Source organism: Staurois parvus, unplaced genomic scaffold, assembly GCF_062004578.1.
Source record: "Staurois parvus isolate SC_StPar_1 unplaced genomic scaffold, SC_StPar_1.0 ptg000643l, whole genome shotgun sequence".
Classification (NCBI taxonomy): domain Eukaryota; kingdom Metazoa; phylum Chordata; class Amphibia; order Anura; family Ranidae; genus Staurois; species Staurois parvus.
Window position 1 is genome coordinate 22,956 of NW_028318439.1, and position 15,458 is coordinate 38,413.

The 15,458-nt window shown below is 46.9% G+C and overlaps 1 protein-coding gene across 1 annotated transcript in view; it reads right to left on the reverse strand.

Annotated features, from left to right (window-relative positions):
- The window catches only part of LOC149449003 (polymeric immunoglobulin receptor-like), a gene marked incomplete at its 3' end in the record, with an annotated part of 36,416 nt that extends 21,681 nt beyond the window's left edge, over positions 1-14,735 (reverse strand). The window contains exon 1 of the mRNA XM_089693953.1: positions 14,434-14,735. The remainder of the gene's footprint in view (positions 1-14,433) is intronic.
- Between the last annotated feature and the right edge of the window lie 723 nt (positions 14,736-15,458).

Here is a 15,458-nt window from a genome sequence, read left to right on the forward strand (position 1 = left end):
GGTGGAGGAACTTGACTGTCCTGCACAGAGTCCTGACCTCAACCCCACAGAACACCTTTGGGATGAATTAGAGCGGAGACTGCGAGCCAGGCCTCCTCCCCCGACATCAGTGCCTGACCTGACAAATGTGCTTCTGGAAGAATGGTCCAACCTTCCCATAGACACCCTCCTAAACCTTGTGGATGGCCTTCCCAGAAGAGTTGAAGCTGTTACAGCTGCAAAGGGCGGGGCCAACTCAATATTGAACCCTATGGACTAAGACTGGGAAGCCATTAAAGGTCATGTGCGTGGAAAGGGCGGGGCCAACTCAATATTGAACCCTACGGACTAAGACTGGGAAGCCATTAAAGGTCATGTGCGTGGAAAGGGCGGGGCCAACTCAATATTGAACCCTACGGACTAAGACTGGGAAGCCATTAAAGGTCATGTGGGTGGAAAGGCCGGCAGCCCAATACTTTTGGCAATATAGTGTAGAATAACGCAGAAGGGAGGCGACACTTCCAAAATTAGAGAACATTCACCATAACTGGCCCTGATTGGTCAAGCTGCAATAGAATTTAAGGAACATTAAAGTGTGCCTCAGACATTCTAAAGCTGCCTTTCAACCAAAGTAGGACATTAAACCATGGGTTAGGACCTTGAACTATGGAAGTCGTGCCCCAGAAAAAAACAAGCAAAGGACAAAGGGATAGCTACTTTTATTTGATGTGGGGTGCAGTTAACAGAACGTTTCCCCATACATTGTTCACAACTGTATCTGTTTGGAGGCAGCCATCTTTGTAGAGCAGGGAATTGCCTCCTCATTTCAGAGCTGCTTCCCTGATGGCTGGGGAGCTAAAGACTGTTGGAGTAATGATGATAGAGCAGAAGGGTTGGATGAAGCAGGGAGATCCTTGCATTGCAGGTCCTCAGACACAGCTACCTCTCCAGCAAGGAGAACAATGAGCAGAACAGTAGAAACATCACGAAAACTCACTCTCCAAATCTGGTGAAACAAGCAGTCAGAAGCAACAGTGCCTTAGGTGATCTTAAACAGCTATGAGGATACAGGAGTGCCTAGGCACAGGAAGTGCCCTCCTTGCTTTTAGGAGTATTTCATGATAAAGGTGGGACACAGCTTAGACTCAGTTAACATTTCTAGATGTTCTCTTGAGTATTTACTTTTTGAGTTCAGGTCAAGTTTAGGTGATACTTCAGCTTGATAAATCAAATCCATTATCTGTTAGTATCAGGAATCCCGAGTTCTGTGAGATTCTTGCCTCGTGAAGACCATTGATGACAAGAACACGGTGTAGAGAGATGCTGGAGGATGATAAATGGTTGCCAAAAACGTGGAACGTTGGATTACAGATGCCATGAAGGACTCTTGTGTAATTTATTAATGCAACTAAGTCTTTAAAATAACTAAGAATGTTCAGTCACAGCTAGCGTAAGTGCCAAAATCTGTTTTTATATGAGCATCAACAAGCTGGGAGAGCAAGGAGCATGATTAGGAGGCCGCCATGTAAGCTGCATGCTAACAGGTAACATGAGAAGAATGAGCAGGACAACAACCTTGTTAGTCTTCTGCTGCTCCTCCAATGTCCTGACTTGCTCCATGGGCTGACAGGAGCTGAAAGCAGAGTGGGCAGAGCCAATCACTTATCAGAGGGAGGAATCAGTGGGAGGAATAGTGCCCCATCATTGGTGTCAGTGGGAGGAATAGTGCCCCATCATTGGTGTCAGTGGGAGGAATAGTGCCCCATCATTGGTGTCAGTGGGAGGAATAGTGCCCCATCATTGGTGTCAGTGGGAGGAATAGTGCCCCATCATTGGTGTCAGTGGGAGGAATAGTGCCCCATCATTGGTGTCAGTGGGAGGAATAGTGCCCCATCATTGGTGTCAGTGGGAGGAATAGTGCCCCATCATTGGTGTCAGTGGGAGGAATAGTGCCCCATCATTGGTATCAGTGGGAGGAATAGTGCCCCATCATTGGTGTCAGTGGGAGGAATAGTGCCCCATCATTGGTGTCAGTGGGAGGAATAGTGCCCCATCATTGGTATCAGTGGAGGAATAGTGCCCCATCATTGGTGTCAGTGGGAGGAATAGTGCCCCATCATTGGTGTCAGTGGGAGGAATAGTGCCCCATCATTGGTGTCAGTGGGAGGAATAGTGCCCCATCATTGGTGTCAGTGGGAGGAATAGTGCCCCATCATTGGTATCAGTGGGAGGAATAGTGCCCCATCATTGCTATCAGTGGAAGGAATAGTGCCCCATCATTGGTGTCAGTGGGAGGAATAGTGCCCCATTGTTGGTGTCAGTGGGAGGAAAAGTGCCCCATCATTGGTATCAGTGGGAGGAATAGTGTCCCATCATTGGTGTCAGTGGGAGGAATAGTGCCCCATCATTGGTGTCAGTGGGAGGAATAGTGCCCCATCATTGGTATCAGTGGGAGGAATAGTGCCCCATCATTGGTATCAGTGGGATGAATAGTGCCCCATCATTGGTGTCAGTGGGAGGAATAGTGCCCCATCATTGGTGTCAGTGGGAGGAATAGTGCCCCATCATTGGTGTCAGTGGGATGAATAGTGTCCCATCATTGGTATCAGTGGGAGGAATAGTGCCCCATCATTGGTGTCAGTGGGAGGAATAGTGCCCCATCATTAGTATCAGTGGGAGGAATAGTGCCCCATCATTGGTGTCAGTGGGAGGAATAGTGCCCCATAATTGGTGTCAGTGGGAGGAATAGTGCCCCATCATTGGTGTCAGTGGGATGAATAGTGTCCCATCATTGGTGTCAGTGGGAGGAATAGTGCCCCATCATTAGTATCAGTGGGAGGAATAGTGCCCCATCATTGGTGTCAGTGGGAGGAATAGTGCCCCATAATTGGTGTCAGTGGGAGGAATAGTGCCCCATCATTGGTGTCAGTGGGAGGAATAGCGCCCCATCATTGGTATCAGTGGGAGGAATAGTGCCCCATCATTAGTATCAGTGGGAGGAATAGTGCCCCATCATTGGTGTCAGTGGGATGAATAGTGTCCCATCATTGGTGTCAGTGGGAGGAATAGTGCCCCATCATTAGTATCAGTGGGAGGAATAGTGCCCCATCATTGGTGTCAGTGGGAGGAATAGTGCCCCATAATTGGTGTCAGTGGGAGGAATAGCGCCCCATCATTGGTGTCAGTGGGAGGAATAGCGCCCCATCATTGGTGTCAGTGAGAGGAATAGCGCCCCATCATTGGTGTCAGTGGGAGGAATAGTGCCCCATCATTGGTGTCAGTGGGAAGAATAGTGCCCCATCATTGGTGTCAGTGGGAGGAATAGTGCCCCATAATTGGTGTCAGTGGGAGGAATAGCGCCCCATCATTGGTGTCAGTGGGAAGAATAGCGCCCCATCATTGGTGTCAGTGGGAGGAATAGTGCCCCATCATTGGTGTCAGTGGGAGGAATAGCGCCCCATCATTGGTGTCAGTGAGAGGAATAGCGCCCCATCATTGGTGTCAGTGGGAGGAATAGTGCCCCATAATTGGTGTCAGTGGGAGCAATAGTGCCCCATCATTGGTATCAGTGGGAGGAATAGTGCCCCATAATTGGTGTCAGTGGGAGGAATAGCGCCCCATAATTGGTGTCAGTGGGAGGAATAGTGCCCCATAATTGGTGTCAGTGGGAGGAATAGTGCCCCATAATTGGTGTCAGTGGGAGGAATAGCGTCCCATCATTGGTATCAGTGGGAGGAATAGCGCCCCATCATTGGTGTCAGTGGGAGGAATAGTGCCCCATCATTGGTGTCAGTGGGAGGAATAGCGCCCCATAATTGGTGTCAGTGGGAGGAATAGCGCCCCATAATTGGTGTCAGTGGGAGCAATAGTGCCCCATATCAGCCATATCAGTAGGGGAGAAAATGCCCCAAGGGCCGGATAAAGGAAAGCAAAGGGCCACAGTTTGGAGATCACTTCTTTAGACGCTCAGCTTATCGCCTCCTTTTGTCAATTAATTTGCTGAGCGATCGAACTGATCGAAGTGATTTCTGGGGAATCAGGCAATAGAACTTTAATCATGAAGCGATGGCGCAGATAAACGGAGTTCGCCAGCCAAATATTTACTCCCGGAAACATCTGAAGGATTAATTGAGTCTTTTATATAAGAATGCAGAGCTGTGCCAAGAGAACAAAGCAAATACAAGAGGAAAGGTGTCTCTGGCGGGTATTTCCCTGGAACATTCGACTTCCTCGTATAATGCCGGGTCTGAATATATCATCTCAGAGGCGACATCGGCCTCAGCAACAAGCGAAGCACGACAGAAATAATAGAACACGTCTCCTTCATCCCGCTGCCTTCACGGAACATTTATCAGACGTTTAGTTAATATCTCATGAACAGCAAACACACAGCGAGCATCATCACGTAAGGTGTCACTAAACCCGCAACAGTACAATCAGTGTGTAGACGCAGGAAAGCATGCTTGTTATACTCACTGTGGAAGCTAAGGGGTTAATCCTCTGCATTGTGTAAAAAGGCTGTTTGATCCTGTCTTCTCTGATCCTCCCCTTCTTCCAGTGCCCCCCTCTTATCTCCTGATAAGACATATCGTGTGGAGTCCCTCTGTACATGCTCAGTTTGGTGTGTATTGCTAGAGAGGGTTTTTTTTTTTTTTTCTTGGGAAGGGTGATCAACACAGAGCCAATCAGTGCTGTCCAGACGGAGGGTCAGGGGTTCTGCATCTTTCTCTTTTCTGAAAGAAAACTCCTCCTACAAGCTTTAACCAGTGCTCTGCTGGACACTGATAGAAGTCACAAGACTGCTATGTACTGCTGATGAGACAAGGTTCTGTGTACTGTGCGAGAGTGGATATAGTGAGTGCGGGGTACGGGGAGAGCGGATATAGTGAATGCGGGGTCCGGGGAGAGCGGATATAGTGAGTGCGGGGTCCGGGGAGAGCGGATATAGTGAACGAGGGGTCCGGGGAGAGCGGATTTAGTGAACGCGGGGTCCGGGGAGAGCAAATATAGTGAATGCGGGGTCCGGGGAGAGCGGATATAGTGAACGCGGGGTCCGGGGAGAGCGGATATAGTGAATGCCGGGTCCGGGGGAGCGGATATAGTGAATGCCGGGTCCGGGGGAGCGGATATAGTGAATGTGGGGTCCGGGGAGAGCGGATATAGTGAATGCCGGGTCCGGGGGAGCAGATATAGTGAATGCGGGGTCCGGGGAGAGCGGATATAGTGAACGCGGGGTCCGGGGAGAGCGGATATAGTGAACGCGGGGTCCGGGGAGAGCGGATATAGTGAGTGCGGGGTCCGGGGAGAGCGGATATAGTGAACGAGGGGTCCGGGGAGAGCGGATATAGTGAACACGGGGTCCGGGGAGAGCAAATATAGTGAATGCGGGGTCCGGGGAGAGCGGATATAGTGAACGCGGGGTCCGGGGAGAGCGGATATAGTGAATGCCGGGTCCGGGGGAGCGGATATAGTGAATGTGGGGTCCGGGGAGAGCGGATATAGTGAATGCCGGGTCCGGGGGAGCAGATATAGTGAATGCGGGGTCCGGGGAGAGCGGATATAGTGAATGCGGGGTCCGGGGAGAGCGGATATAGTGAATGCGGGGTCCGGGGAGAGCGGATATAGTGAATGCGGGGTCCGGGGAGAGCGGATATAGTGAATGCGGGGTCCGGGGAGAGCGGATATAGTGAATGCGGGGTCCGGGGAGAGCGGATATAGTGGATCCGGGGAGAGCGGATATAGTGGATACAGGGTCTGGGGAAAGGGGATATAATGAATGCGGGGTCCGCGGTGGTGCGTATACGGTCTGGAGGGGTGGTGCGAATGCTGTGGTCACGCACCGGGGGGCGTATTGGGTACGTTCCCTGGGTGCCAGAGAATAGGTTAAAAGAGTGTTGGTTGACAGAGCATAGGTCGATATAGCATCAGTTGCTAGGGCATCAGTTGATGGACCCGTTGATGGCCTTCAGTTGATGGACTGTCGATTGATGGAGAGTAGGAAGAAAGAAAGACAGCAGGGAGCTAAGAATGTGGAGAAAGAGTAGATAGAAGGAGAAAGAGACCTGAATGGGAAGGATGGAATGTTGGTTGATGAAGCATCAGTTGGTGGAGCAACACTGGATATGGAATTGGTTATTGGAATGTGGGTTGCCAGAGCATAGGTTAATGGAGTGTTGCTTGACAGAGCATAGGTTGGTAGAGCTTCAGTTGATGTCAGATCAGTTGCTGGAGCATCAGTTGATGGACTTGTTGATGGCCTTCAGTTGATGGACTGTCGATTGATAGAGAGTAGGAGAAAAGAAAAACAGCAGTGAGCTAAGAATGAGGATAAAGAAATAGATAGAAGGAGAAAGAGACCAGAATGGGAAGGAAGGAGCATTGGTTGATGGAGCGTTGCTTGATGGAGGGTTGGTTGATGGAGCATCATTTAATTGGAGCTTCAGTTGATGAAGCATCAGTTGATGGAGAAACACTGGATGTAGAATTGGTTTTTGGAATGTGGGTTGCCAGAGCAAAGGCTAAGGGAGCGTTGGTTGACCGAGCACAGTTTGGTAGAGCGTCAGTTGATGTCAGATCAGTTACTGGAGCATCAGTTGATGGACCTGTAGATGGCCTTCTGTTGATGGACTTGTTGATGGCCTTCAGTTGATGGACCGTCGATTGTTAGAGAGTAAGAGAAAATAAAAACAGCAGTGAGCTAAGAATGAGGATAAAGAAATAGATAGAAGGAGAAAGAGACCAGAATGGGAAGAATGGAGCATTGGTTGATGGAGGGTTGGTTGATGGAGCATCATTTAATTGGAGCTTCAGTTGATGAAGCATCAGTTCATGGAGCAACACTGGATGTAGAATTGGTTTTTGGAATGTGGGTTACCAGATCATAGGTTAAGGGAGTGTTGGTTGACAGAGCATAGGTTGGTAGAGCTTCAGTTGATGTCAGATCAGTTACTGGAGCATCAGTTGATGGACCTGTCGATGGCCTTCAGTTGATGGACTTGTTGATGGCCTTCAGTTGATGGACTTGTTGTTGGCCTTCAGTTGATGGACTGTCGATTGTTAGCGAGTAAGAGAAAGGAACACCAGCAGTGAGTTAAGGACAAGGAGAAAGGGACACAGAGAAGGAGAAAGAGACCGAAATGGGAAGGATGGAGCATTAACTGATGAAGCTTGGGCCTATGGAGCATCAGTTGGTGGAATGTTTGCTGATAGATCTTCAGTTGATGGGATTGCTGGTTGTTGGAAGGTCAGTTGATAGAGCATCCCATGATGAAGAGCTGGTTGTAGTAGCATCATTTGGAAGAAGCAGCATACTCCTAGGTGCTGTAAAGAAGCAGCATACCCCTAGGTGCTGTAGAGAAGCGGTGGATCCAAGTGGCACCAAGCAGGACAAGTATTTCGGGTAAGACCTCATGGAATGTTTTAATCCCAACTCTGGGCATTTAAAAAAGAAGCTCAGCCAGTGTTTAAAATAAATAAGCAGCTCTGGCTACAATACCCTCCTTCTCTTCTGCACTGTCCTCTGCAGTACCTCCTTTCTACCACAAGATGCCTTCAGTCTTCAGGGGTGATTGACAACCAGCAAGGACTGTGAGTGCAGTGCGTCATGGACCTGCCCCCTTCAGAGAGTGGTGCTGAAGTCGTTACATCAGCGCTGTTCTCTGATCCCCCACATGCCACGGAATGGGTGTTCCACTCTATTCTTTTCCCCCCAGCTGTACTGCGCCCGGGACCGCTGCCCCTCCTGCCCACCCCGGGCCCTGTGCTTCCCACATGCCAGGATGCCAATGACTTCTCCCTGTAAATTTTACACGTTGGAAATATTGTGGTTTCTCCTTTAAGGTCACCGTTGTCATCTCCTCAGCCCCAACCTTTGAAGCGAGGCCACCAATCTAGCCAATCTTGTTTACCAGGATGGCCGGGAAGAAAATTTGCATTGGCACGGTCTGGTTCCTGGTTACATTGTGACTTTTGGACCATGGTGATATAGAGCCGCCAAGAGGGTTGAAGTAAACATCTTTATGGCTTGTCCTCGTGATTGCAACGTAATCTTAAAATCAATATTCTGGTTATCTGGAAAAAAACGAGGGGGGTGGGGGCGGGATCAACTTCCTGCGATCTGATTGGTCGGGTAAGGGATATGCAGCCAGGTGTGAAAATGAGTTGTTTGTGTATTAAGAGACACATGTTGATCTCCCTTTTTCGAAAATTCTCTTTGCTTGGCCTTGTCTATCCACAATACTTTCTGAGCTCGCGACCTTCGATGAATATACAGCAAGTGCATGGAGAACTCGTGGTCGGCTCCATGTGTCCCAGAGCTCGGGGTCCCCGAGAGTCATAGAGCCCGTTCACACCGGAGGAAGTAGGGCTGGATTGTGAGAGGAAGAAACAGCACAAGGAGCCAATCCCTGTGCTGCTTCTCCTTTCACTGTCCAGTAACAGGCTGGGGGGGGGCTCAATGTGACCTGGGCTCAGAGAAAGTAGTTTCAATTTCTGAGGACATCTAGTGACATAAAATAAATACCGCGGGGGGGGGGGGGTATCAATGGATTGAAGGTGAAGGTTCTGCAGCAAAAGCTGATTCTGTTATTTTATCTTTAAATGGGTTATTCATTCATGGGTCAGAGACTGCAGACATAATACAGGAGCTGGTCAGAGACTGCAGACATGATACAGGAGCTGGTCAGAGACTGCAGACATGATACAGGAGATGGTAAGAGACTGCAGACATGATACAGGAGATGGTCAGAGACTGCAGACATAATACAGGAGCTGGTCAGAGACTGCAGACATAATACAGGAGATGGTAAGAGACTGCAGACATGATACAGGAGATGGTCAGAGACTGCAGACATGATACAAGAGATGGTCAGAGACTGCAGACATGATACAAGAGATGGTCAGAGACTATGGGCATGCTACAAAAAAGGATTAGAGATTACAGGCTACAAAGGATGGTAAGAAACTACAGATAAGTGACAAGTGAGGGACAAAGACTACAGATTTGCTGTACGTGTTGGTAGTGTTTCCTTGAGCTGTGGCTGATTGATCTCCCATTTCATAGTGACTGCAGATTTCCCACTGACCCCCAATGTAAGGGACATTCTTCCCACTGACCCCCAATGTAAGGGACATTCTTCCCACTTACCCCCAATGTAAGGGACATTCTTCCCACTGACCCCCAATGTAAGGGACATTCTTCCCACTGACCCCCAATGTAAGGGACATTCTTCCCACTGACCCCCAATGTAAGGACATTCTTCTCACTGACCCCCAATGTAAGGGACATTCTTCTCACTGACCCCCAATGTAAGGGACATTCTTCACACTGACCACCAATGTATGGGACATTCTTCCCACTGACCCCCAGTGTAAGGGACATTCTTCCCACTGACCCCCAATGTAAGGGACATTCTTCACACTGACCCCCAATGTACGGGACATTCTTCCCACTGACCCCCAGTGTAAGGGACATTCTTCCCACTGACCCCCAATGTAATGGGCATTCTTCCCACTGACCCCCAATGTAAGGGACATTCTTCCCACTGACCCCCAATGTAAGGGGCATTCTTCCCACTGACCACCAATGTAAAGGACATTCTTCCCACTGACCCCCCAAATGTAAGGGACATTCTTCCCACTGACCTCCAATGTAAGGGACATTCTTCCCACTGACCCCCAATGTAAGGGACATTCTTCCCACTGACCACCAATGTAAGGGACATTCTTCCCACTGACCCCAATGTAAGGGGCAATCTTCCCACTGACCTCCAATGTAAGGGACATTCTTCCCACTGACCCCCAATGTAAGGGACATTCTTCCCACTGGTCACCAATGTAAGGGACATTCTTCCCACTGACCACCAATGTACGGGACATTCTTCCCACTGACCCCCAATGTAAGGGACATTCTTCTCACTGACCCCCAATGTAAGGGACATTCTTCCCACTGACCACCAATGTACGGGACATTCTTCCCACTGACCCCCAGTGTAAGGGACATTCTTCCCACTGACCCCCAATGTAAGGGACATTCTTCCCACTGACCCCCAATGTAAGGGGCATTCTTCCCACTGACCCCCAGTGTAAGGGACATTCTTCCCACTGACCCCCAGTGTAAGGGACATTCTTCCCACTGACCCCCAATGTAAGGGACATTCTTCCCACTGACCCCCAATGTAAGGGACATTCTTCCCACTGACCTCCAATGTAAGGGACATTCTTCCCACTGACCCCCCTAATGTAAGGGACATTCTTCCCACTGACCCCCAATGTAAGGGACATTCTTCCCATTGATCACCAATGTAAGGGACATTCTTCCCACTGACCCCCAAGGTAAGGGACATTCTTCCCACTGACCCCCAATGTAAGGGACATTCTTCCCACTGACCCCGAATGTAAGGGACATTCTTCCCACTGACCCCCCGATGTAAGGGACATTCTTCCCACTGACCACCAATGTAAGGGACATTCTTCCCACTGACCCCCAATGTAAGGGACATTCTTCCCACTGATCTCCAATGTAAGGGACATTCTTCCCACTGACCCCCAATGTAAGGGACATTCTTCCCACTGACCATCAATGTAAGGGACATTCTTCCCACTGACCCCCAATGTAATGGACATTCTTCCCACTGACCCCCAATGTAAGGAACATTCTTCCCACTGACCCCCAATGTAAGGGACATTCTTCCCACTGACCCTCCAATGTAAGGGACATTCTTCCCACTGACCCCCAATGTAAGGGACATTCTTCCCACTGACCCCCAATGTAAGGGACATTCTTCCCACTGATCCCCAATGTAAGGGACATTCTTCCCACTGACCCCCAATGTAAGGGACATTCTTCCCACTGACCCCCAATGTAAGGGACATTCTTCCCACTGACCACCAATGTAATGGACATTCTTCCCACTGACCCCCAATGTAAGGAACATTCTTCCCACTGACCAACAATATAAGGGACATTCTTCCCACTGACCCCCAATGTAAGGGACATTCTTCCCACTGACCCCCAATGTAAGGGACATTCTTCCCACTGACCACCAATGTAATGGACATTCTTCCCACTGACCCCCAATGTAAGGAACATTCTTCCCACTGACCACCAATATAAGGGACATTCTTCCCACTGATCCCCAATGTAAGGGACATTCTTCCCACTGACCCCCAATGTAAGGGACATTCTTCCCACTGACCCCCAATGTAAGGGACATTCTTCCCACTGATCCCCAATGTAAGGGACATTCTTCCCACTGACCACCAATGTAAGGGACATTCTTCACACTGACCCCCAATGTAAGGGACATTCTTCCCACTGACCCCCAATGTAAGGGACATTCTTCACACTGACCCCCAATGTAAGGGACATTCTTCACACTGACCCCCAATGTAAGGGACATTCTTCACACTGACCCCCAATATAAGGGACATTCTTCCCTCTGATCACCAATGTAAGGGACATTCTTCCCACTGACCACCAATGTAAGGGGCATTCTTCCCACTGACCCCCAATGTAAGGGGCATTCTTCCCACTGACCCCCAATGTAAGGGACATTCTTCACACTGACCCCCAATGTAAGGGACATTCTTCCCACTGACCCCCAATGTAATGGACATTCTTCCCACTGATCCCCAATGTAAGGGACATTCTTCCCACTGACCACCAATGTAAGGGACATTCTTCCCACTGACCCCCAATGTAAGGGACATTCTTCCCACTGACCCCCAATGTAAGGGACATTCTTCCCACTGATCACCAATGTAAGGGACATTCTTCCCACTGACCCCCAATGTAAGGGACGTTCTTCCCACTGACCCCATCACATATACTCGTAGTTACAATCATGGTTACTGTAAAAGATTTTTTTTCAGCAAGTAATGTTTAAACTACATGAACAAACTGACTGATGCCCCCCGCAGTGTTACATGGATTGTCCCATTCCCTGTGATCGCCCTTTTTTCTGGCATGTTTTGTATTCATGTGAAGGGGCATAAAAAATACAATTCATATGGTGAATATTATCATTACAGGTATTAACCCCGTACAATATTTGTATATATTTTGTATTACTATTTTTATTTATAACACTATTATTAGTATTTTTTATTTATTTTGTATTATTATTATTTATAACACTATCACTATTATGTTTTATTTATTTTGTATTACTGTTTTTATTTCTAACACTATTATTGGTATTTTTTAAATTTATTTTGTAGTATTATTATTATTATTTATAACTCTATCATTAGTATGTGGTATTTATTTTGTATTACTAATTTTATTTATAACACTATTATTGTTATTTTTTTTTATTTATTTTGTAGTACTATTATTATGTGTAACACTATTATTAGTATTTTTTATTTATTTTGTATTATTATTATTCATATTATTATTAGTAGTAGTAATATTTTTAACACTGTCATTAGTATTTTTGTAATTTAACTTATTTTGTATTGATATTATATATATATATATATGTCTGATTTAGGCATAATTTATGATAAAATCAATGACATGTATTTTCACAGTCGACATTACCATCAATAACTTGTATATATTATTATACTACGTATTACTGATTTATTTCTCCATTCATGTAATTTATTGAAGTCATTAATTTATTTCGCATGTCTAGTGCTGCACTTTTATATTTATGGATTTTCACTAGGTTTAGGGTTCCTAAGTCGGTGCATTTGCAGCCAGTTATAATTTTAACATCTAATTTTATTATTTAGTTAATATACTTTTACAATTTTACATCTGTTTTGAGCGCTTGCTGTATATTTTTATATTTTTCTGTATAATATTTTTAACACTGTTATTAGTATTTTTGTAATTTAATTTCTTTTGTATTGTTATTATATATATATATATATACATGCACAGTGGCTAAATGTTTAGCACTTCCGCCTGGCAGTACTGGGGGTCCTTGGTTCGCAATCCCAACCACGGCACCACCTGCCTGGAGTTTGCATGTTCTCCCTGTGCCTGCGTGGGTTTCCTCCAGGTACTCTGGTTTCCTCCCACACTCCAAAGACATGCTGGTAGGTTAATTGGCTCCTGTCCAGGGACGGACTGACCATTTGGAAACTCGGGCACTGCCCAAGGGCCCGGGGTCAGTAGGGGGCCCCATGAGATTCCCCTGGTACCTTTTTCATAGGCTTTTTTGAGTTTGGGCAAGGACACAGGGGCCCCATGATCCCCTATTGCCCGGGGGCCCCATGAGTTGTCAATCCGCCCCTGCTTCTGTATAAATTGGCCCTAGTATGTGTATGTATGCATGTGAGTTAGGGACCTTAGATTGTACGCCCCTTGAGGGTTAGGGACCTTAGATTGTACGCCCCTTGAGGGTTAGGGACCTTAGATTGTACGCCCCTTGAGGGTTAGGGACCTTAGATTGTACGCCCCTTGAGAGTTAGGGACCTTAGATTGTACGCCCCTTGAGGGTTAGGGACCTTAGATTGTACGCCCCTTGAGGGTTAGGGACCTTAGATTGTACGCCCCTTGAGGGTTAGGGACCTTAGATTGTACGCCCCTTGAGGGTTAGGGACCTTAGATTGTACGCCCCTTGAGGGTTAGGGACCTTAGATTGTACGCCCCTTGAGGGTTAGGGACCTTAGATTGTACGCCCCTTGAGGGTTAGGGACCGATGTGAATGTACAATATATATGTGAAAAGTGCTGCGTAAATTGATGACGCTATATATATAAGTACCTGAAATAAATAAATATATATATATATACACACACATATTTACATACTGTATGTTGAAATGCATTTTTTTATATATTAAAAAATATATGAAAAGTATTTTTTTAAAATACCTTTTCAAATATGTGTCTTTGAAAATACATTTAATCTACATTTTTGGAATGCATTTACAAATATATATAAAAATATATGTTAAAATTACTTTTTTATATGTTAAAAATATCTGAAGCATATATTTAAAAAACATATATTATGAATAGTATTATTATTAGTCGTAGTAATATTTTGAACACTGTTATTAGTATTTTTGTAATTTAATTTATTTTGGATTGTTTTATATATATATATATATATTTTTTTTTTTTTTCCTTTATTTTATTTTATTTTTTTATTTTATTTTATTTTTTTTTTAAATAATATTGCTAATTCAACCATAACTTCATTCCACCCCTGTAGTGTACTGACTCTACTGACAGCTGTCTGATTTAGGCATAATTTATGATAAAATTGATGACACGTATTTTCACAGTCGACATTGCCATCAAAATTTTACACCCCCATAATTAATATTTGCACCCTTGTGGAGAACAAAATCCCTCAGGGAAAATCGCTCATCAGGTGGGACCAATGCCAGAGCTCTAACAGAGCAGTCACATGGTGCTCTGGGAACACCTAGGTGGGCGACTTCAAGAGCCTGCACCCAGCCAGAACAATGTGGATGTGGGACTTTTACTCACCGGACTGGTCTCAGGGCTCCTCAGCAGGAACTGATTGTGTGTCCAGCTCAGATCTGTGTATTCTGAGAAGTGAAAGTGCATCCAGGACTTTTTATTGCTCAAGTCCTGGGTACGCCTTCCCCGGGATGCTGGTCACAGGTGTGCCAATCTGTCCTGTGTGCCAAGGCATGAGAAAAGAGGACCTGTCGCAGTACAACTCAGGGAGCTGAGATCACAAAGTTGAGGGTTGCATCTCCATCCTGACCTCGCTATACACTGAACGGCATTGGGTAGCACTTTTTTTTAAGAAGATTTCCCCAGAATGATTCTTTGTATTTGATTATTCCTTTACTTCTGCTTTTATTTTATTTTTTTTGCAAGGCCCGCCCTTACTGTCCCCCCCCCTCCCCCCCATTAAGGGTACTTCTCTTACTGCACCCTTCTCATTTGATGCGACCCCTACATTGCTGCGCCCTCTTTTGTGGGCTACTCCCTTACTACACCCCCTCTCCTGCCGGCACTCTTACTGCCACGCCTTCTTTTATGGGCCTCTCACTTAGTGTGCACCCTGCCAATCTACCATTACTGCAACCCTCACTTGAGGGTCCTCTTCTTTGATGTGCACCTCCCTTGCTGCACTCTCCTCCCTGCTGCCCCACCATTACTGCAACCCCTTTTTTATTGGGGCCTCTCCTCCGATGAGCACCTTCTTGCTGCACTCTCCTCCCTGCTGCCCCACCATTACTGCAACCCCTTTTTTATTGGGGCCTCTCCTCCGATGAGCACCTTCTTGCTGCACTCCCTCCCTGCTGCCCCACCATTACTGCAACCCTTTCTTATTGGGGGCCTCTCCTCCGATGAGCACCTTCTTGCTGCACTCCCTCCCTGCTGCCCCACCATTACTGCAACCCTTTCTTATTGGGGGCCTCTCCTCCGATGAGCACCTTCTTGCTGCACTCCCTCCCTGCTGCCCCACCATTACTGCCACCCCTTTCTTATTGGGGGCCTCTCCTCCAATGAGCACCTTCTTGCTGCACTCCCTCCCT